The 20,754-nt window shown below is 43.0% G+C and overlaps 7 non-coding genes across 7 annotated transcripts; all 7 read right to left on the reverse strand.

Moving 5' to 3' along the window:
• Nucleotides 1-2,045: 2,045 nt before the first annotated feature.
• On the reverse strand, nucleotides 2,046-2,118 carry TRNAA-CGC (transfer RNA alanine (anticodon CGC)). The gene has a single exon. It is a non-coding gene; the product is annotated as a tRNA-Ala (tRNA).
• Nucleotides 2,119-4,571: 2,453 nt separating this feature from the next.
• Nucleotides 4,572-4,644, reverse strand: TRNAA-CGC (transfer RNA alanine (anticodon CGC)). Its single transcript has one exon. It is a non-coding gene; the product is annotated as a tRNA-Ala (tRNA).
• A 3,611-nt stretch (nucleotides 4,645-8,255) lies between these two features.
• TRNAA-CGC (transfer RNA alanine (anticodon CGC)) lies at nucleotides 8,256-8,328 on the reverse strand. The gene has a single exon. It is a non-coding gene; the product is annotated as a tRNA-Ala (tRNA).
• A 2,453-nt stretch (nucleotides 8,329-10,781) lies between these two features.
• Nucleotides 10,782-10,854, reverse strand: TRNAA-CGC (transfer RNA alanine (anticodon CGC)). Its single transcript has one exon. It is a non-coding gene; the product is annotated as a tRNA-Ala (tRNA).
• A 2,453-nt stretch (nucleotides 10,855-13,307) lies between these two features.
• Nucleotides 13,308-13,380, reverse strand: TRNAA-CGC (transfer RNA alanine (anticodon CGC)). Its single transcript has one exon. It is a non-coding gene; the product is annotated as a tRNA-Ala (tRNA).
• Nucleotides 13,381-17,449: 4,069 nt separating this feature from the next.
• Nucleotides 17,450-17,522, reverse strand: TRNAA-CGC (transfer RNA alanine (anticodon CGC)). Its single transcript has one exon. It is a non-coding gene; the product is annotated as a tRNA-Ala (tRNA).
• A 3,159-nt stretch (nucleotides 17,523-20,681) lies between these two features.
• TRNAA-CGC (transfer RNA alanine (anticodon CGC)) lies at nucleotides 20,682-20,754 on the reverse strand. The gene has a single exon. It is a non-coding gene; the product is annotated as a tRNA-Ala (tRNA).

A 20,754-nucleotide genomic window follows, 5' to 3' on the forward strand; every position in this document is an offset into this window, starting at 1 on the left:
AGACCTTCGAATAACTTGTTCGATGTTCTAACCACTGCGCTACCACAGCGGCCTTCCCTCCATTCACTTTTTTGGCTTTATATGTGAATTTAAAAGTAGGAGTGACAGTCAGCGCCATCTATAAGCCAAACGACAAGTGTGAAAACACTCTTATGCGAATGCTTGGCGTCACGTAGCACGTGAACCTACTACGAGCGGGCAGCTGATTAATTGTCCCTCTAACACAACCTAAACACACCAAGTCTGCCATTACGAGACCCTCGTTCACTGAAATAAGAGAAGGGAGTGTATACCTAAAAGCTCGATTTTCCGTGTTTTAACACAGTATGATGATATGTGGGTTTAACGTCTCAAAACCACTATACCATTATTAGAGACGCCGTAGTGGAGGGCTCTGAAAATTTAGACCACCTGGGGTTCTTTAACGTGCACCCAAATATGAGCACACGGGCCTACAACATTTCCACCTCCATCGGAAATGCAGCCGCCGCAGCCGGGATTCGAACCCACGCCCTGCGGGTCAGCAGCCGAGTACCATAGCCACTAGACCACCGCGGCGGGGTGGTTTTAACACAATCATAATGAGATCTAACAGATAGTAATGCCAAGGAATGTACAGGGGAAGGTAATAGAACCAATGGAATGTAAATAAGAAGAAAGAAAAGTGGTTGAAAAAATAACCAGCCGTGAGCAGGAATCGAACCTACGACCTTCGAATAACGCGTTAAATGCTCTAACCACTGAGCTTCCACAGCGGCCTTCCCTCCATCCACTTTTTTGGGTTTATAAGTAAATTTAGAAGTAGGAGTGACAGTCAGTGCCATCTATAAGCCAAACGACAAGTGTGAGAACACTCTTATGCGCATGTTTGGCGTGACGTAGCACGTGAAATTATTATGAGCGGGCAGCTGAATAATTGTCCCTCTTATACAACTTAAACACACCAAGTCTGCCATTACGAGACCCTCGTTCAATGAAATAAAGGAGAGAAGTGTACCCTAAGGGCTCGTTTTTCCGTTTTTTAACACAATGTTATTGAGATCTAACTGACAGTAATGCCAAAGAATGTACAGAGGAAGTCATTAGAACCAATGAAATGTAAATAAGAAGAAAGAAAAGTTGATGAAAAATTAACCAGCCGTGAGCAGGTATCGAACATACGACCTTCGAATAACGCGTTCGATGTTCTAACTACTGAGCTACCACAGCGGCCTTCCCTCCATTCACTTTTTTGGGTTTATATTTGAATTTAGAAGTAGGAGTAACAGTCAGCGCCATCTATAAGCCAGACGACAAGTGCGAAAACACTCTTATGCGCATATTTGGCGTTACGTAGCACGTGAACCTATTATGAGCAGGCAGCTGATTAATTGTCCCTCTTATACAACCTAAACACACCAAGTCTGCCATTACGAGGCCCTCGTTCAATGAAATAAGGGAGAGAAGTGTATACCTAAGGGCTCGTCTTTCCGTGTTTTATTACAATATTAATGAGATCTAACAGACAGTAATGCCAAGGAATGTACAGGGGAAGTTATTAGGACCAATGGAATGTAAATAAGAAGAAAGAAAAGCGGATGAAAAATTAACCACCCGTGAGGAGGAATCGAACCTTCAACCTTCGAATAACGCGTTCGATGTTCTAACTACTGAGCTACCACAGCGGCCTTCCCTCCATTCACTTTTTTGGGTTTAAATGTGAATTTAGAAGTAGGAGTAACAGTCAGCGCCATCTATAAGCCAGACGACAAGTGTGAAAAGACTCTTATGCGCATGTTTGGCGTGACGTAGCTCGTGAACTTATTATGAGCGGGCAGCTGATTAATTGTCCCTTTTATACAACCTAAACACACCAAGTCTGCTGTTACGAGACTCTCGTTCAATGAAATAAGGGAAAGAAGTGTATAGCTAAGGGCTCGTTTTTCCGTGTTTTAACACAATATTACAGAGATCTAACAGTCAGTAATGCCAAGGAATGTACAGGGGAAGTTATTAGAACCAATGGAATGCAAATAAGGATGAAGAAAGTGGATGAAAAAATAACCAGCCGTGAGCAGGAATCGAACCTACGACCTTCGAATAGCGCGTTCGATGCTCTAACCACTGAACTACCACAGCGGCTTTCCCGCCATCCACTTTTTTGGGTTTATAAGTGAATTTAGAAGTAGGAGTGACAGTCAGCGCCATCAATAAGCCAAACGACAAGTGTGAAAACACTCTTATGCGAATGTCTGGCGTCACGTAGCACGTGAACCTATTACGAGCGGGCAGCTGATTAATTGTCCCTCTTATACAACCTAAACGCACCAAGTCTGCTATTACGAGACCCTCGTTCAATGAAATAAGAGAAAGAAGTGTATACCTAAAAGCTCGATTTTCCGTGTTTTAACACAGTATGATGATATGTGGGTTTAACGTCTCAAAACCACTATATGATTATTAGAGACGCCATAGTAGAGGGCTCCGGAAATTTAGACCACCTGGGGTTTTTTAACGTGCACCCAAATATGAGCACACGGGCCGACAACATTTCCACCTCCATCGGAAATGCAGCCACCGCAGCCGGGATTCGAACCCGCGCCCTGCGGGTCAGCAGCCGAGTACCATAGCCACTAGACCACCGCGGCGGGGTGGTTTTAACACAATGATAATGAGATCTAACAGATAGTAATGCCAAGGAATGTACAGGGGAAGGTAATAGAACCAATGGATTGTAAATAAGAAGAAAGAAAAGTGGTTGAAAAAATAACCAGCCGTGAGAAGGAATCGAACCTACGACCTTCGAATAACGCGTTAAATGCTCTAGCCACTGAGCTACCACAGCGGCCTTCCCTCCATCCACTTTTTTGGGTTTATATGTGAATTCAGAAATGGCAGTGACAGGCAGCGCCATCTATAGGCCAAACGACAAGTCTGAAAACACTCTTATGCGCATGTTTGGCGTGACGTAGCACGTCAACTTATTATTAGCGGGCAGCTGATTAATTGTCCCTCTTATACAACTTAAACACACCAAGTCTGCCATTACGAGACCCTCGTTCAATGAAATAAAGGAGAGAAGTGTATCCCTGAGGGCTCGTTTTTCCGTGTTTTATCACAATATTATTGAGATCTAACAGACAGTAATGCTAAGGAATGTACAGAGGAAGTTAATAGAACCAATGAAATGTAAATAAGAAGAAAGAAAAGTCGATGAAAAATTAACCAGCCGTGAGCAGGTATCGAACATACGACCTTCGAATAACGCATTCGATGCTCTAACCACCGAGCTAAAACAGCGGCTTTCCCTCCATCCAGTTTTTTGGGTTTATATGTGATTTCGGAAGTGGTAGTGACAGTCAGCGCCATCTATAGGCCAAACGACAAGTGTGAAAATACTCTTATGCGCATGTTTGGCGTCACGTAGCACGTGAACAGATTATGAGCGGGCAGCTGATTATTTGTCCTTTTTACACAACCTAAACACACCAAGTCTGCCATTACGAGACCCTCGTTCAGTGAAATAAGGGAAAGAAGTGTATACCTAAGGGCTCGTTTTTCCGTGTTTTAACACAATAATAATGAGATCTAACAGACAGTAATGCCAAGGAATGTACAGGGGAAGTTATTAGAACCAATGGAATGTAAATAAGAAGAAAGAAAAGCAGATGAAAAATTAACCACCCGTGAGGAGGAATCGAACCTTCGACCTTCGAATAACGCGTTCGATGTTCTAACTACTGAGCTACCACAGCGGCCTTCCCTCCATTCACTTTTTTGGGTTTATATTTGAATTTAGAAGTAGGAGTAACAGTCAGCGCCATCTATAAGCCAGACGACAAGTGCGAAAACACTCTTATGCGCATATTTGGCGTTACGTAGCACGTGAACCTATTATGAGCAGGCAGCTGATTAATTGTCCCTCTTATAGAACCTAAACACACCAAGTCTGCCATTACGAGGCCCTCGTTCAATGAAATAAGGGAGAGAAGTGTATACCTAAGGGCTCGTCTTTCCGTGTTTTATTACAATATTAATGAGATCTAACAGACAGTAATGCCAAGGAATGTACAGGGGAAGTTATTAGGACCAATGGAATGTGAATAAGAAGAAAGAAAAGCGGATGAAAAATTAACCACCCGTGAGGAGGAATAGAACCTTCAACCTTCGAATAACGCGTTTGATGTTCTAACTACTAAGCTACCACAGCGGCCTTCCCTCCATTCACATTTTTTGGTTTAAATGTAAATTTAGAAGTAGGAGTAACAGTCAGCGCCATCTATATGCCAGACGACAAGTGTGAAAAGACTCTTATGCGCATGTTTGGCGTGACGTAGCTCGTGAACTTATTATGAGCGGGCAGCTGATTAATTGTCCCTTTTATACAACCTAAACACACCAAGTCTGCTGTTACGAGACTCTCGTTCAATGAAATAAGGGAAAGAAGTGTATAGCTAAGGGCTCGTTTTTCCGTGTTTTAACACAATATTACAGAGATCTAACAGTCAGTAATGCCAAGGAATGTACAGGGGAATTTATTAGAACCAATGGAATGCAAATAAGGATGAAGAAAAGTGGATGAAAAAATAACCAGCCGTGAGCAGGAATCGAACCTACGACCTTCGAATAGCGCGTTCGATGCTCTAACCACTGAACTACCACAGCGGCTTTCCCGCCATCCACTTTTTTGGGTTTATAAGTGAATTTAGAAGTAGGAGTGACAGTCAGCGCCATCAATAAGCCAAACGACAAGTGTGAAAACACTCTTATGCGAATGTCTGGCGTCACGTAGCACGTGAACCTATTACGAGCGGGCAGCTGATTAATTGTCCCTCTTATACAACCTAAACGCACCAAGTCTGCTATTACGAGACCCTCGTTCAATGAAATAAGAGAAAGCAGTGTATACCTAAAAGCTCGATTTTCCGTGTTTTAACACAGTATGATGATATGTGGGTTTAACGTCTCAAAACCACTATATGATTATTAGAGACGCCATAGTAGAGGGCTCCGGAAATTTAGACCACCTGGGGTTTTTTAACGTGCACCCAAATATGAGCACACGGGCCGACAACATTTCCACCTCCATCGGAAATGCAGCCACCGCAGCCGGGATTCGAACCCGCGCCCTGCGGGTCAGCAGCCGAGTACCATAGCCACTAGACCACCGCGGCGGGGTGGTTTTAACACAATCATAATGAGATCTAACAGATAGTAATGCCAAGGAATGTACAGGGGAAGGTAATAGAACCAATGGAATGTAAATAAGAAGAAAGAAAAGTGGTTGAAAAAATAACCAGCCGTGAGCAGGAATCGAACCTACGACCTTCGAATAACGCGTTAAATGCTCTAACCACTGAGCTTCCACAGCGGCCTTCCCTCCATCCACTTTTTTGGGTTTATAAGTAAATTTAGAAGTAGGAGTGACAGTCAGTGCCATCTATAAGCCAAACGACAAGTGTGAGAACACTCTTATGCGCATGTTTGGCGTGACGTAGCACGTGAAATTATTATGAGCGGGCAGCTGAATAATTGTCCCTCTTATACAACTTAAACACACCAAGTCTGCCATTACGAGACCCTCGTTCAATGAAATAAAGGAGAGAAGTGTACCCTAAGGGCTCGTTTTTCCGTTTTTTAACACAATGTTATTGAGATCTAACTGACAGTAATGCCAAAGAATGTACAGAGGAAGTCATTAGAACCAATGAAATGTAAATAAGAAGAAAGAAAAGTTGATGAAAAATTAACCAGCCGTGAGCAGGTATCGAACCTAAGACCTTCGAATAACTTGTTCGATGTTCTAACCACTGCGCTACCACAGCGGCCTTCCCTCCATTCACTTTTTTGGCTTTATATGTGAATTTAGAAGTAGGAGTAACAGTCAGCGCCATCTATATGCCAGACGACAAGTGTGAAAAGACTCTTATGCGCATGTTTGGCGTGACGTAGCTCGTGAACTTATTATGAGCGGGCAGCTGATTAATTGTCCCTTTTATACAACCTAAACACACCAAGTCTGCTGTTACGAGACTCTCGTTCAATGAAATAAGGGAAAGAAGTGTATAGCTAAGGGCTCGTTTTTCCGTGTTTTAACACAATATTATTGAGATCTAACAGACAGTAATGCCAAGGAATGTACAGAGGAAGTTATTAGAACCAATGAAATGTAAATAAGAAGAAAGAAAAGTTGATGAAAAATTAACCAGCCGTGAGCAGGAATCGAACCTAAGACCTTCGAATAACTTGTTCGATGTTCTAACCACTGCGCTACCACAGCGGCCTTCCCTCCATTCACTTTTTTGGCTTTATATGTGAATTTAAAAGTAGGAGTGACAGTCAGCGCCATCTATAAGCCAAACGACAAGTGTGAAAACACTCTTATGCGAATGCTTGGCGTCACGTAGCACGTGAACCTACTACGAGCGGGCAGCTGATTAATTGTCCCTCTAACACAACCTAAACACACCAAGTCTGCCATTACGAGACCCTCGTTCACTGAAATAAGAGAAGGGAGTGTATACCTAAAAGCTCGATTTTCCGTGTTTTAACACAGTATGATGATATGTGGGTTTAACGTCTCAAAACCACTATACCATTATTAGAGACGCCGTAGTGGAGGGCTCTGAAAATTTAGACCACCTGGGGTTCTTTAACGTGCACCCAAATATGAGCACACGGGCCTACAACATTTCCACCTCCATCGGAAATGCAGCCGCCGCAGCCGGGATTCGAACCCACGCCCTGCGGGTCAGCAGCCGAGTACCATAGCCACTAGACCACCGCGGCGGGGTGGTTTTAACACAATCATAATGAGATCTAACAGATAGTAATGCCAAGGAATGTACAGGGGAAGGTAATAGAACCAATGGAATGTAAATAAGAAGAAAGAAAAGTGGTTGAAAAAATAACCAGCCGTGAGCAGGAATCGAACCTACGACCTTCGAATAACGCGTTAAATGCTCTAACCACTGAGCTTCCACAGCGGCCTTCCCTCCATCCACTTTTTTGGGTTTATAAGTAAATTTAGAAGTAGGAGTGACAGTCAGTGCCATCTATAAGCCAAACGACAAGTGTGAGAACACTCTTATGCGCATGTTTGGCGTGACGTAGCACGTGAAATTATTATGAGCGGGCAGCTGAATAATTGTCCCTCTTATACAACTTAAACACACCAAGTCTGCCATTACGAGACCCTCGTTCAATGAAATAAAGGAGAGAAGTGTACCCTAAGGGCTCGTTTTTCCGTTTTTTAACACAATGTTATTGAGATCTAACTGACAGTAATGCCAAAGAATGTACAGAGGAAGTCATTAGAACCAATGAAATGTAAATAAGAAGAAAGAAAAGTTGATGAAAAATTAACCAGCCGTGAGCAGGTATCGAACATACGACCTTCGAATAACGCGTTCGATGTTCTAACTACTGAGCTACCACAGCGGCCTTCCCTCCATTCACTTTTTTGGGTTTATATTTGAATTTAGAAGTAGGAGTAACAGTCAGCGCCATCTATAAGCCAGACGACAAGTGCGAAAACACTCTTATGCGCATATTTGGCGTTACGTAGCACGTGAACCTATTATGAGCAGGCAGCTGATTAATTGTCCCTCTTATACAACCTAAACACACCAAGTCTGCCATTACGAGGCCCTCGTTCAATGAAATAAGGGAGAGAAGTGTATACCTAAGGGCTCGTCTTTCCGTGTTTTATTACAATATTAATGAGATCTAACAGACAGTAATGCCAAGGAATGTACAGGGGAAGTTATTAGGACCAATGGAATGTAAATAAGAAGAAAGAAAAGCGGATGAAAAATTAACCACCCGTGAGGAGGAATCGAACCTTCAACCTTCGAATAACGCGTTCGATGTTCTAACTACTGAGCTACCACAGCGGCCTTCCCTCCATTCACTTTTTTGGGTTTAAATGTGAATTTAGAAGTAGGAGTAACAGTCAGCGCCATCTATAAGCCAGACGACAAGTGTGAAAAGACTCTTATGCGCATGTTTGGCGTGACGTAGCTCGTGAACTTATTATGAGCGGGCAGCTGATTAATTGTCCCTTTTATACAACCTAAACACACCAAGTCTGCTGTTACGAGACTCTCGTTCAATGAAATAAGGGAAAGAAGTGTATAGCTAAGGGCTCGTTTTTCCGTGTTTTAACACAATATTACAGAGATCTAACAGTCAGTAATGCCAAGGAATGTACAGGGGAAGTTATTAGAACCAATGGAATGCAAATAAGGATGAAGAAAGTGGATGAAAAAATAACCAGCCGTGAGCAGGAATCGAACCTACGACCTTCGAATAGCGCGTTCGATGCTCTAACCACTGAACTACCACAGCGGCTTTCCCGCCATCCACTTTTTTGGGTTTATAAGTGAATTTAGAAGTAGGAGTGACAGTCAGCGCCATCAATAAGCCAAACGACAAGTGTGAAAACACTCTTATGCGAATGTCTGGCGTCACGTAGCACGTGAACCTATTACGAGCGGGCAGCTGATTAATTGTCCCTCTTATACAACCTAAACGCACCAAGTCTGCTATTACGAGACCCTCGTTCAATGAAATAAGAGAAAGAAGTGTATACCTAAAAGCTCGATTTTCCGTGTTTTAACACAGTATGATGATATGTGGGTTTAACGTCTCAAAACCACTATATGATTATTAGAGACGCCATAGTAGAGGGCTCCGGAAATTTAGACCACCTGGGGTTTTTTAACGTGCACCCAAATATGAGCACACGGGCCGACAACATTTCCACCTCCATCGGAAATGCAGCCACCGCAGCCGGGATTCGAACCCGCGCCCTGCGGGTCAGCAGCCGAGTACCATAGCCACTAGACCACCGCGGCGGGGTGGTTTTAACACAATGATAATGAGATCTAACAGATAGTAATGCCAAGGAATGTACAGGGGAAGGTAATAGAACCAATGGATTGTAAATAAGAAGAAAGAAAAGTGGTTGAAAAAATAACCAGCCGTGAGAAGGAATCGAACCTACGACCTTCGAATAACGCGTTAAATGCTCTAGCCACTGAGCTACCACAGCGGCCTTCCCTCCATCCACTTTTTTGGGTTTATATGTGAATTCAGAAATGGCAGTGACAGGCAGCGCCATCTATAGGCCAAACGACAAGTCTGAAAACACTCTTATGCGCATGTTTGGCGTGACGTAGCACGTCAACTTATTATTAGCGGGCAGCTGATTAATTGTCCCTCTTATACAACTTAAACACACCAAGTCTGCCATTACGAGACCCTCGTTCAATGAAATAAAGGAGAGAAGTGTATCCCTGAGGGCTCGTTTTTCCGTGTTTTATCACAATATTATTGAGATCTAACAGACAGTAATGCTAAGGAATGTACAGAGGAAGTTAATAGAACCAATGAAATGTAAATAAGAAGAAAGAAAAGTCGATGAAAAATTAACCAGCCGTGAGCAGGTATCGAACATACGACCTTCGAATAACGCATTCGATGCTCTAACCACCGAGCTAAAACAGCGGCTTTCCCTCCATCCAGTTTTTTGGGTTTATATGTGATTTCGGAAGTGGTAGTGACAGTCAGCGCCATCTATAGGCCAAACGACAAGTGTGAAAATACTCTTATGCGCATGTTTGGCGTCACGTAGCACGTGAACAGATTATGAGCGGGCAGCTGATTATTTGTCCTTTTTACACAACCTAAACACACCAAGTCTGCCATTACGAGACCCTCGTTCAGTGAAATAAGGGAAAGAAGTGTATACCTAAGGGCTCGTTTTTCCGTGTTTTAACACAATAATAATGAGATCTAACAGACAGTAATGCCAAGGAATGTACAGGGGAAGTTATTAGAACCAATGGAATGTAAATAAGAAGAAAGAAAAGCAGATGAAAAATTAACCACCCGTGAGGAGGAATCGAACCTTCGACCTTCGAATAACGCGTTCGATGTTCTAACTACTGAGCTACCACAGCGGCCTTCCCTCCATTCACTTTTTTGGGTTTATATTTGAATTTAGAAGTAGGAGTAACAGTCAGCGCCATCTATAAGCCAGACGACAAGTGCGAAAACACTCTTATGCGCATATTTGGCGTTACGTAGCACGTGAACCTATTATGAGCAGGCAGCTGATTAATTGTCCCTCTTATAGAACCTAAACACACCAAGTCTGCCATTACGAGGCCCTCGTTCAATGAAATAAGGGAGAGAAGTGTATACCTAAGGGCTCGTCTTTCCGTGTTTTATTACAATATTAATGAGATCTAACAGACAGTAATGCCAAGGAATGTACAGGGGAAGTTATTAGGACCAATGGAATGTGAATAAGAAGAAAGAAAAGCGGATGAAAAATTAACCACCCGTGAGGAGGAATAGAACCTTCAACCTTCGAATAACGCGTTTGATGTTCTAACTACTAAGCTACCACAGCGGCCTTCCCTCCATTCACATTTTTTGGTTTAAATGTAAATTTAGAAGTAGGAGTAACAGTCAGCGCCATCTATATGCCAGACGACAAGTGTGAAAAGACTCTTATGCGCATGTTTGGCGTGACGTAGCTCGTGAACTTATTATGAGCGGGCAGCTGATTAATTGTCCCTTTTATACAACCTAAACACACCAAGTCTGCTGTTACGAGACTCTCGTTCAATGAAATAAGGGAAAGAAGTGTATAGCTAAGGGCTCGTTTTTCCGTGTTTTAACACAATATTACAGAGATCTAACAGTCAGTAATGCCAAGGAATGTACAGGGGAATTTATTAGAACCAATGGAATGCAAATAAGGATGAAGAAAAGTGGATGAAAAAATAACCAGCCGTGAGCAGGAATCGAACCTACGACCTTCGAATAGCGCGTTCGATGCTCTAACCACTGAACTACCACAGCGGCTTTCCCGCCATCCACTTTTTTGGGTTTATAAGTGAATTTAGAAGTAGGAGTGACAGTCAGCGCCATCAATAAGCCAAACGACAAGTGTGAAAACACTCTTATGCGAATGTCTGGCGTCACGTAGCACGTGAACCTATTACGAGCGGGCAGCTGATTAATTGTCCCTCTTATACAACCTAAACGCACCAAGTCTGCTATTACGAGACCCTCGTTCAATGAAATAAGAGAAAGCAGTGTATACCTAAAAGCTCGATTTTCCGTGTTTTAACACAGTATGATGATATGTGGGTTTAACGTCTCAAAACCACTATATGATTATTAGAGACGCCATAGTAGAGGGCTCCGGAAATTTAGACCACCTGGGGTTTTTTAACGTGCACCCAAATATGAGCACACGGGCCGACAACATTTCCACCTCCATCGGAAATGCAGCCACCGCAGCCGGGATTCGAACCCGCGCCCTGCGGGTCAGCAGCCGAGTACCATAGCCACTAGACCACCGCGGCGGGGTGGTTTTAACACAATGATAATGAGATCTAACAGATAGTAATGCCAAGGAATGTACAGGGGAAGGTAATAGAACCAATGGATTGTAAATAAGAAGAAAGAAAAGTGGTTGAAAAAATAACCAGCCGTGAGAAGGAATCGAACCTACGACCTTCGAATAACGCGTTAAATGCTCTAGCCACTGAGCTACCACAGCGGCCTTCCCTCCATCCACTTTTTTGGGTTTATATGTGAATTCAGAAATGGCAGTGACAGGCAGCGCCATCTATAGGCCAAACGACAAGTCTGAAAACACTCTTATGCGCATGTTTGGCGTGACGTAGCACGTCAACTTATTATTAGCGGGCAGCTGATTAATTGTCCCTCTTATACAACTTAAACACACCAAGTCTGCCATTACGAGACCCTCGTTCAATGAAATAAAGGAGAGAAGTGTATCCCTGAGGGCTCGTTTTTCCGTGTTTTATCACAATATTATTGAGATCTAACAGACAGTAATGCTAAGGAATGTACAGAGGAAGTTAATAGAACCAATGAAATGTAAATAAGAAGAAAGAAAAGTCGATGAAAAATTAACCAGCCGTGAGCAGGTATCGAACATACGACCTTCGAATAACGCATTCGATGCTCTAACCACCGAGCTAAAACAGCGGCTTTCCCTCCATCCAGTTTTTTGGGTTTATATGTGATTTCGGAAGTGGTAGTGACAGTCAGCGCCATCTATAGGCCAAACGACAAGTGTGAAAATACTCTTATGCGCATGTTTGGCGTCACGTAGCACGTGAACAGATTATGAGCGGGCAGCTGATTATTTGTCCTTTTTACACAACCTAAACACACCAAGTCTGCCATTACGAGACCCTCGTTCAGTGAAATAAGGGAAAGAAGTGTATACCTAAGGGCTCGTTTTTCCGTGTTTTAACACAATAATAATGAGATCTAACAGACAGTAATGCCAAGGAATGTACAGGGGAAGTTATTAGAACCAATGGAATGTAAATAAGAAGAAAGAAAAGCAGATGAAAAATTAACCACCCGTGAGGAGGAATCGAACCTTCGACCTTCGAATAACGCGTTCGATGTTCTAACTACTGAGCTACCACAGCGGCCTTCCCTCCATTCACTTTTTTGGGTTTATATTTGAATTTAGAAGTAGGAGTAACAGTCAGCGCCATCTATAAGCCAGACGACAAGTGCGAAAACACTCTTATGCGCATATTTGGCGTTACGTAGCACGTGAACCTATTATGAGCAGGCAGCTGATTAATTGTCCCTCTTATAGAACCTAAACACACCAAGTCTGCCATTACGAGGCCCTCGTTCAATGAAATAAGGGAGAGAAGTGTATACCTAAGGGCTCGTCTTTCCGTGTTTTATTACAATATTAATGAGATCTAACAGACAGTAATGCCAAGGAATGTACAGGGGAAGTTATTAGGACCAATGGAATGTGAATAAGAAGAAAGAAAAGCGGATGAAAAATTAACCACCCGTGAGGAGGAATAGAACCTTCAACCTTCGAATAACGCGTTTGATGTTCTAACTACTAAGCTACCACAGCGGCCTTCCCTCCATTCACATTTTTTGGTTTAAATGTAAATTTAGAAGTAGGAGTAACAGTCAGCGCCATCTATATGCCAGACGACAAGTGTGAAAAGACTCTTATGCGCATGTTTGGCGTGACGTAGCTCGTGAACTTATTATGAGCGGGCAGCTGATTAATTGTCCCTTTTATACAACCTAAACACACCAAGTCTGCTGTTACGAGACTCTCGTTCAATGAAATAAGGGAAAGAAGTGTATAGCTAAGGGCTCGTTTTTCCGTGTTTTAACACAATATTACAGAGATCTAACAGTCAGTAATGCCAAGGAATGTACAGGGGAATTTATTAGAACCAATGGAATGCAAATAAGGATGAAGAAAAGTGGATGAAAAAATAACCAGCCGTGAGCAGGAATCGAACCTACGACCTTCGAATAGCGCGTTCGATGCTCTAACCACTGAACTACCACAGCGGCTTTACCGCCATCCACTTTTTTGGGTTTATATGTGAATTTAGAAGTAGGAGTGACAGTCAGCGCCATCAATAAGAAAAACGACAAGTGTGAAAACACTCTTATGCGAATGTCTGGCGTCACGTAGCACGTGAACCTATTACGAGCGGGCAGCTGATTAATTGTCCCTCTTATACAACCTAAACGCACCAAGTCTGCTATTACGAGACCCTCGTTCAATGAAATAAGAGAAAGAAGTGTATACCTAAAAGCTCGATTTTCCGTGTTTTAACACAGTATGATGATATGTGGGTTTAACATCTCAAAACCACTATATGATTATTAGAGACGCCATAGTAGAGGGCTCCGGAAATGTAGACCACCTGGGGTTCTTTAACGTGCACCCAAATATGAGCACACGGGCCGACAACATTTCCACCTCCATCGGAAATGCAACCACCGCAGCCGGGATTCGAACCCGCGCCCTGCGGGTCAGCAGCCGAGTACCATAGCCACTAGACCACCGCGGCGGGGTGGTTTTAACACAATGATAATGAGATCTAACAGATAGTAATGCCAAGGAATGTACAGGGGAAGGTAATAGAACCAATGGATTGTAAATAAGAAGAAAGAAAAGTGGTTGAATAAATAACCAGCCGTGAGCAGGAATCGAACCTACGACCTTCGAATAACGCGTTAAATGCTCTAACCACTGAGCTACCACAGCGGCCTTCCCTCCATCCACTTTTTTGGGTTTATATGTGAATTCAGAAGTGGCAGTGACAGGCAGCGCCATCTATAGGCCAAACGACAAGTGTGAAAACACTCTTATGCGCATGTTTGGCGTGACGTATCACGTCAACTTATTATTAGCGGGCAGCTGATTAATTGTCCCTCTTATACAACTTAAACACACCAAGTCTGCCATTACGAGACCCTCGTTCAATGAAATAAAGGAGAGAAGTGTATCCCTAAGGGCTCGTTTTTCCGTGTTTTATCACAATATTATTGAGATCTAACAGACAGTAATGCCAAGGAATGTACAGAGGAAGTTATTAGAACCAATGAAATGTAAATAAGAAGAAAGAAAAGTTGATGAAAAATTAACCAGCCGTGAGCAGGTATCGAACATACGACCTTCGAATAACGCATTCGATGCTCTAACCACCGAGCTAAAACAGCGGCTTTCCCTCCATCCAGTTTTTTGGGTTTATATGTGAATTCGGAACTGGTAGTGACAGTCAGCGCCATCTATAGGCCAAACGACAAGTGTGAAAATACTCTTATGCGCATGTTTGGCGTCACGTAGCACGTGAACAGATTATGAGCGGGCAGCTGATTATTTGTTCTTCTTATACAACCTAAACACACCAAGTCTGACATTACGAGACCCTCGTTCAGTGAAATAAGGGAAAGAAGTGTATACCTAAGGGCTCGTTTTTCCGTGTTTTAACACAATAATAATGAGATCTAACAGACAGTAATGCCAAGAAATGTACAGGGAAAGTTATTAGAACCAATGGAATGTAAATAAGAAGAAAGATAAGTATATGAAAAAATAACCACCCGTGAGCAGGAATCGAACCTAAGACCTTCGAATCACTCGTTCGATGTTCTAACCACTGAGCTACCACAGCGGCCTTCCCTCCATCCAATTTTTTGGGTTTATATGTGAATTTAGAAGTAGGAGTGACAGTCAGCGCCATCTATAGGCCAAACGACAAGTGTGAAAACACTCTTATACGCATGTTTGGCGTTACGTAGCACGTGAACCAATTATGAGCGGGCAGCTGATTAATTGTCCCTCTTATACAACCTAAACACATCAAGTCTGCCATTACGAGACCCTTGTTCAATGAAATAAGGGAGAGAAGTGTATACCTAAGGGCGCGTCTTTCCGTGTTTTATTACAATATTAATGAGATCTAACAGACAGTAATGCCAAGGAATGTACAGGGGAAGTTATTTGAACCAATGGAATGTAAATAGGAAGAAAGAAAAGCGGATGAAAAATTAACCACCCTTGAGGAGGAATCGAACCTTCGACCTTCGAATAACGCGTTCGATGTTCTAACTACTGAGCTACCACAGCGGCTTTCTCGCCATCCACTTTTTTGGGTTTATATGTGAATTTAGAAGTAGGAGTGACAGTCAGCGCCATCTATAAGCCAAACGACAAGTGTGAAAACACTCTTATGCGAATGTCTGGCGTCACGTAGCACGTGAACCTATTACGAGCGGGCAGCTGAATAATTGTCCCTCTTATACAACCTAAACACACCAAGTCTGCCATTACGAGACCCTCGTTCAATGAAATAAGAGAAAGAAGTGTATACCTAAGAGCTCGATTTTCCGTGTTTTAACACAGTATGAGGATATGTGGGTTTAACGTCTCAAAACCACTTTATGATTATTAGAGACGACATAGTAGAGGGCTCCGGAAATTTAGACCACCTGGGGTTCTTTAACGTGCACCCAAATATGAGCACACGGGCCGACAACATTTCCACCTCCATCGGAAATGCAGCCGCCGCAGCCGGGATTTGAACCCGCGCCCTGCGGGTCAGCAGCCGAGTACCATAGCCACTAGACCACCACGGCGGGGTGGTTTTAACACAATGATAATGAGATCTAACAGATAGTAATGCCAAGGAATGTACAGGGGAAGGTAATAGAACCAATGGATTGTAAATAAGAAGAAAGAAAAGTGGTTGAAAAAATAACCAGCCGTGAGCAGGAATCGAACCTACGACCATCGAATAACGCGTTAAATGCTCTAACCACTGAGCTACCACAGCGGCCTTCCCTCCATCCACTTTTTTGGGTTTATATGTGAATTCAGAAGTGGCAGTGACAGGCAGCGCCATCTATAGGCCAAACGACAAGTGTGAAAACACTCTTATGCGCATGTTTGGCGTGACGTAGCACGTCAACCTATCATTAGCGGGCAGCTGATTAATTGTCCCTCTTATACAACTTAAACACACCAAGTCTGCCATTACGAGACCCTCGTTCAACGAAATAAAGGAGAGAAGTGTATCCCTAAGGGCTGGTTTTTCCGTGTTTTATCACAATATTATTGAGATCTAACAGACAGTAATGCCAAGGAATGTACAGAGGAAGTTATTAGAACCAATGAAATGTAAATAAGAAGAAAGAAAAGTTGATGAAAAATTAACCAGCCGTGAGCAGGTATCGAACATACGACCTTCGAATAACGCATTCGATGCTCTAACCACCGAGCTAAAACAGCGGCTTTCCCTCCATCCTGTTTTTTGGGTTTATATGTGAATTCGGAAGTGGTAGTGACACTCAGCGCCATCTATAGGCCAAACGACAAGTGTGAAAATACTCTTATGCGCATGTTTGGCGTCACGTAGCACGTGAACAGATTATGAGCGGGCAGCTGATTATTTGTCCTTCTTATACAACCTAAACACACCAAGTCTGCCATTACGAGACCCTCGTTCAGTAAAATAAGGGAAAGAAGTGTATACCTAAGGGCTCGTTTTTCCGTGTTTTAACACAATAATAATGAGATCTAACAGACAGTAATGCCAAGAAATGTACAGGGAAAGTTATTAGAACCAATGGAATGTAAATAAGAAGAAAGATAAGTATATGAAAAAATAACCACCCGTGAGAAGGAATCAAACCTAAGACCTTCGAATAACTCGTTCGATGTTCTAACCACTGAGCTACCACAGCGGCCTTCCCTCCATCCAATTTTTTGGGTTTATATCTGAATTTAGAAGTAGGAGTGACAGTCAGCGCCATCTATAGGCCAAACGACAAGTGTGAAAACACTCTTATGCGCATGTTTGGCGTTACGTAGCACGTGAACCAATTATGAGCGGGCAGCTGATTAATTGTCCCTCTTATACAACCTAAACACACCAAGTCTGCCATTACGAGACCCTCGTTCAATGAAATAAGGGAAAGAAGTGTATACCTAAGGGCTCGTTTTTCCGTGTTTTAACACAATATTACAGAGATCTAACAGTCAGTAATGCCAAGGAATGTACAGGGGAAGGTAATAGAACCAATGGAATGCAAATAAGAATGAAGAAAAGTGGATGAAAAAATAACCAGCCGTGAGCAGGAATCGAACCTACGACCTTCGAATAGCGCGTTCGATGCTCTAACCACTGAACTACCACAGCGGCTTTCCCGCCATCCACTTTTTTGGGTTTATATGTGAATTTAGAAGTAAGAGTGACAGTCAGCGCCATCTATAAGCCAAACGACAAGTGTGAAAACACTCTTATGCGAAATTTTGGCGTCACGTAGCACGTGAACCTATTACGAGCGGGCAGCTGATTAATTGTCCCTCTTACACAACCTAAACACACCAAGTCTGCCATTACGAGACCCTCGTTCAATGAAATAAGAGAAAGAAGTGTATACCTAAAAGCTCGATTTTCCGTGTTTTAACACAGTATGATGATATGTGGGTTTAACGTCTCAAAACCACTATATGATTATTAGAGACGCCATAGTAGAGGGCTCCGGAAGTTTATACCACCTGGGGTTCTTTAACGTGCACCCAAATATGAGCACACGGGCCTACAACATTTCCACCTCCATCGGAAATGCAGCCGCCGCAGCCGGGATTCGAACCCGCGCCCTGCGGGTCAGCAGCCGAGTACCATAGCCACTAGACCACCGCGACGGGGTGGTTTTAACACAATGATAATGAGATCTAACAGATAGTAATGCCAAGGAATGTACAGGGGAAGGTAATAGAACCAATGGATTGTAAATAAGAAGAAAGAAAAGTGGTTGAAAAAATAACCAGCCGTGAGCAGGAATCGAACCTACGACCTTCGAATAACGCGTTAAATGCTCTAACCACTGAGCTACCACAGCGGCCTTCCCTCCATCCACTTTTTTGGGTTTATATGTGAATTCAGAAGTGGCAGTGACAGGCAGCGCCATCTATACGCCAAACGACAAGTGTGAAAACACTCTTATGCGCATGTTTGGCGTGACGTAGCACGTGAACTTATTATTAGCGGGCAGCTGATTAATTGTCCCTCTTATACAACTTAAACACACCAAGTCTGCCATTACGAGACCCTCGTTCAATGAAATAAAGGAGAGAAGTGTATCCCTAAGGGCTCGTTTTTCCGTGTTTTATTACAATATTAATGAGATCTAACAGACAGTAATGCCAAGGAATGTACAGGGGAAGTTATTAGAACCAATGGAATGTAAATAAGAAGAAAGAAAAGCGGATGAAAAATTAACTACCCATGAGGAGGAATCGAACCTTCGACCTTCGAATAACGCGTTCGATGTTCTAACTACTGAGCTACCACAGCGGCCTTCCCTCCATTCACTTTTTTGGGTTTATATTTGAATTTAGAAGTAGGAGTAACAGTCAGCGCCATCTATAGGCCAGACGACAAGTGTGAAAACACTCTTATGCGCATATTTGGCGTTACGTAGCACGTGAACCTATTATGAGCGGGCAGCTGATTAATTGTCCCTCTTATACAACCTAAACACACCAAGTCTGCCATTACGAGACCCTCGTTCAATGAAATAAGGGAGAGAAGTGTATACCTAAGGGCTCGTCTTTCCGTGTTTTATTACAATATTAATGAGATCTAACAGACAGTAATGCCAAGGAATGTACAGGAGAAGTTATTAGAACCAATGGAATGTAAATAAGAAGAAAGAAAAGCGGATGAAAAATTAACCACCCGTGAGGAGGAATCGAACCTTCAACCTTCGAATGACGCGTTCGATGTTCTAACTACTGAGCTACCACAGCGGCTTTCCCGCCATCCACTTTTTTGGGTTTATATGTGAATTTAGAAGTAGGAGTGACAGTCAGCGCCATCTATAAGCCAAACGACAAGTGTGAAAACACTCTTATGCGAATGTCTGGCGTCACGTAGCACGTGAACCTAATACGAGCGGGCAGCTGAATAATTGTCCCTCTTATACAACCTAAACACACCAAGTCTGCCATTACGAGACCCTCGTTCAATGAAATAAGAGAAAGAAGAGTATACCTAAAAGCTCGATCTTCCGTGTTTTAACACAGTATGATGATATGTGGGTTTAACGTCTGAAAACCACTATATGATTATTAGAGACGCCATAGTAGAGGGCTCCGGAAATTTAGACCACCTGGGGTTCTTTAACGTGCACCCAAATATGAGCACACGGGCTGACAACATTTCCACCTCCATCGGAAATGCAGCCGCCGCAGCCGGGATTCCAACCCGCGCCCTGCGGGTCAGCAGCCGAGTACCATAGCCACTAGACCACCACGGCGGGGTGGTTTTAACACAATGATAATGAGATCTAACAGATTGTAATGCCAAGGAATGTACAGGGGAAGGTAATAGAACCAATGGATTGTAAATAAGAAGAAAGAAAAGTGGTTGAAAAAATAACCAGCCGTGAGCAGGAATCGAACCTACGACCTTCGAATAACGCGTTAAATGCTCTAACCACTGAGCTACCACAGCGGCCTTCCCTCCATCCACTTTTTTGGGTTTATATGTGAATTCAGAAGTGGCAGTGACAGGCAGCGCCATCTATAGGCCAAACAACAAGCGTGAAAACACTCTTATGCGCATGTTTGGCGTGACGTAGCACGTCAACTTATTATTAGCGGGCAGCTGATTAATTGTCCTTCTTATACAACTTAAACACACCAAGTCTGCCTTTACGAGACCCTCGTTCAATGAAATAAAGGAGAGAAGTGTATCCCTAAGGGCTCGTTTTTCCGTGTTTTATCACAATATTATTGAGATCTAACAGACAGTAATGCCAAGGAATGTACAGAGGAAGTTATTAGAACCAATGAAATGTAAATAAGAAGAAAGAAAAGTTGATGAAAAATTAACCAGCCGTGAGCAGGTATCGAACATACGACCTTCGAATAACGCATTCGATGCTCTAACCACCGAGCTAAAACAGCGGCTTTCCCTCCATCGAGTTTTTTGGGTTTATATGTGAATTCGGAAGTGGTAGTGACAGTCAGCGCCATCTATAGGCCAAACGACAAGTGTGAAAATACTCTTATGCGCATGTTTGGCGTCACGTAGCACGTGAACAGATTATGAGCGGGCAGCTGATTATTTGTCCTTCTTATACAACCTAAACACACCATGTCTGCCATTACGAGACCCTCGTTCAGTGAAATAAGGGAAAGAAGTGTATACCTAAGGGCTCGTTTTTCCGTGTTTTAACACAATATTACAGAGATCTAACAGTCAGTAATGCCAAGGAATGTACAGGGGAAGTTAATAGAACCAATGGAATGCAAATAAGAATGAAGAAAAGTGGATGAAAAAATAACCAGCCGTGAGCAGGAATCGAACCTACGACCTTCGAATAGCGCGTTCGATGCTCTAACCACTGAACTACCACAGC

This window comes from Rhipicephalus microplus, chromosome 8 (assembly GCF_043290135.1).
Source record: "Rhipicephalus microplus isolate Deutch F79 chromosome 8, USDA_Rmic, whole genome shotgun sequence".
In the NCBI taxonomy this organism is placed as follows: domain Eukaryota; kingdom Metazoa; phylum Arthropoda; class Arachnida; order Ixodida; family Ixodidae; genus Rhipicephalus; species Rhipicephalus microplus.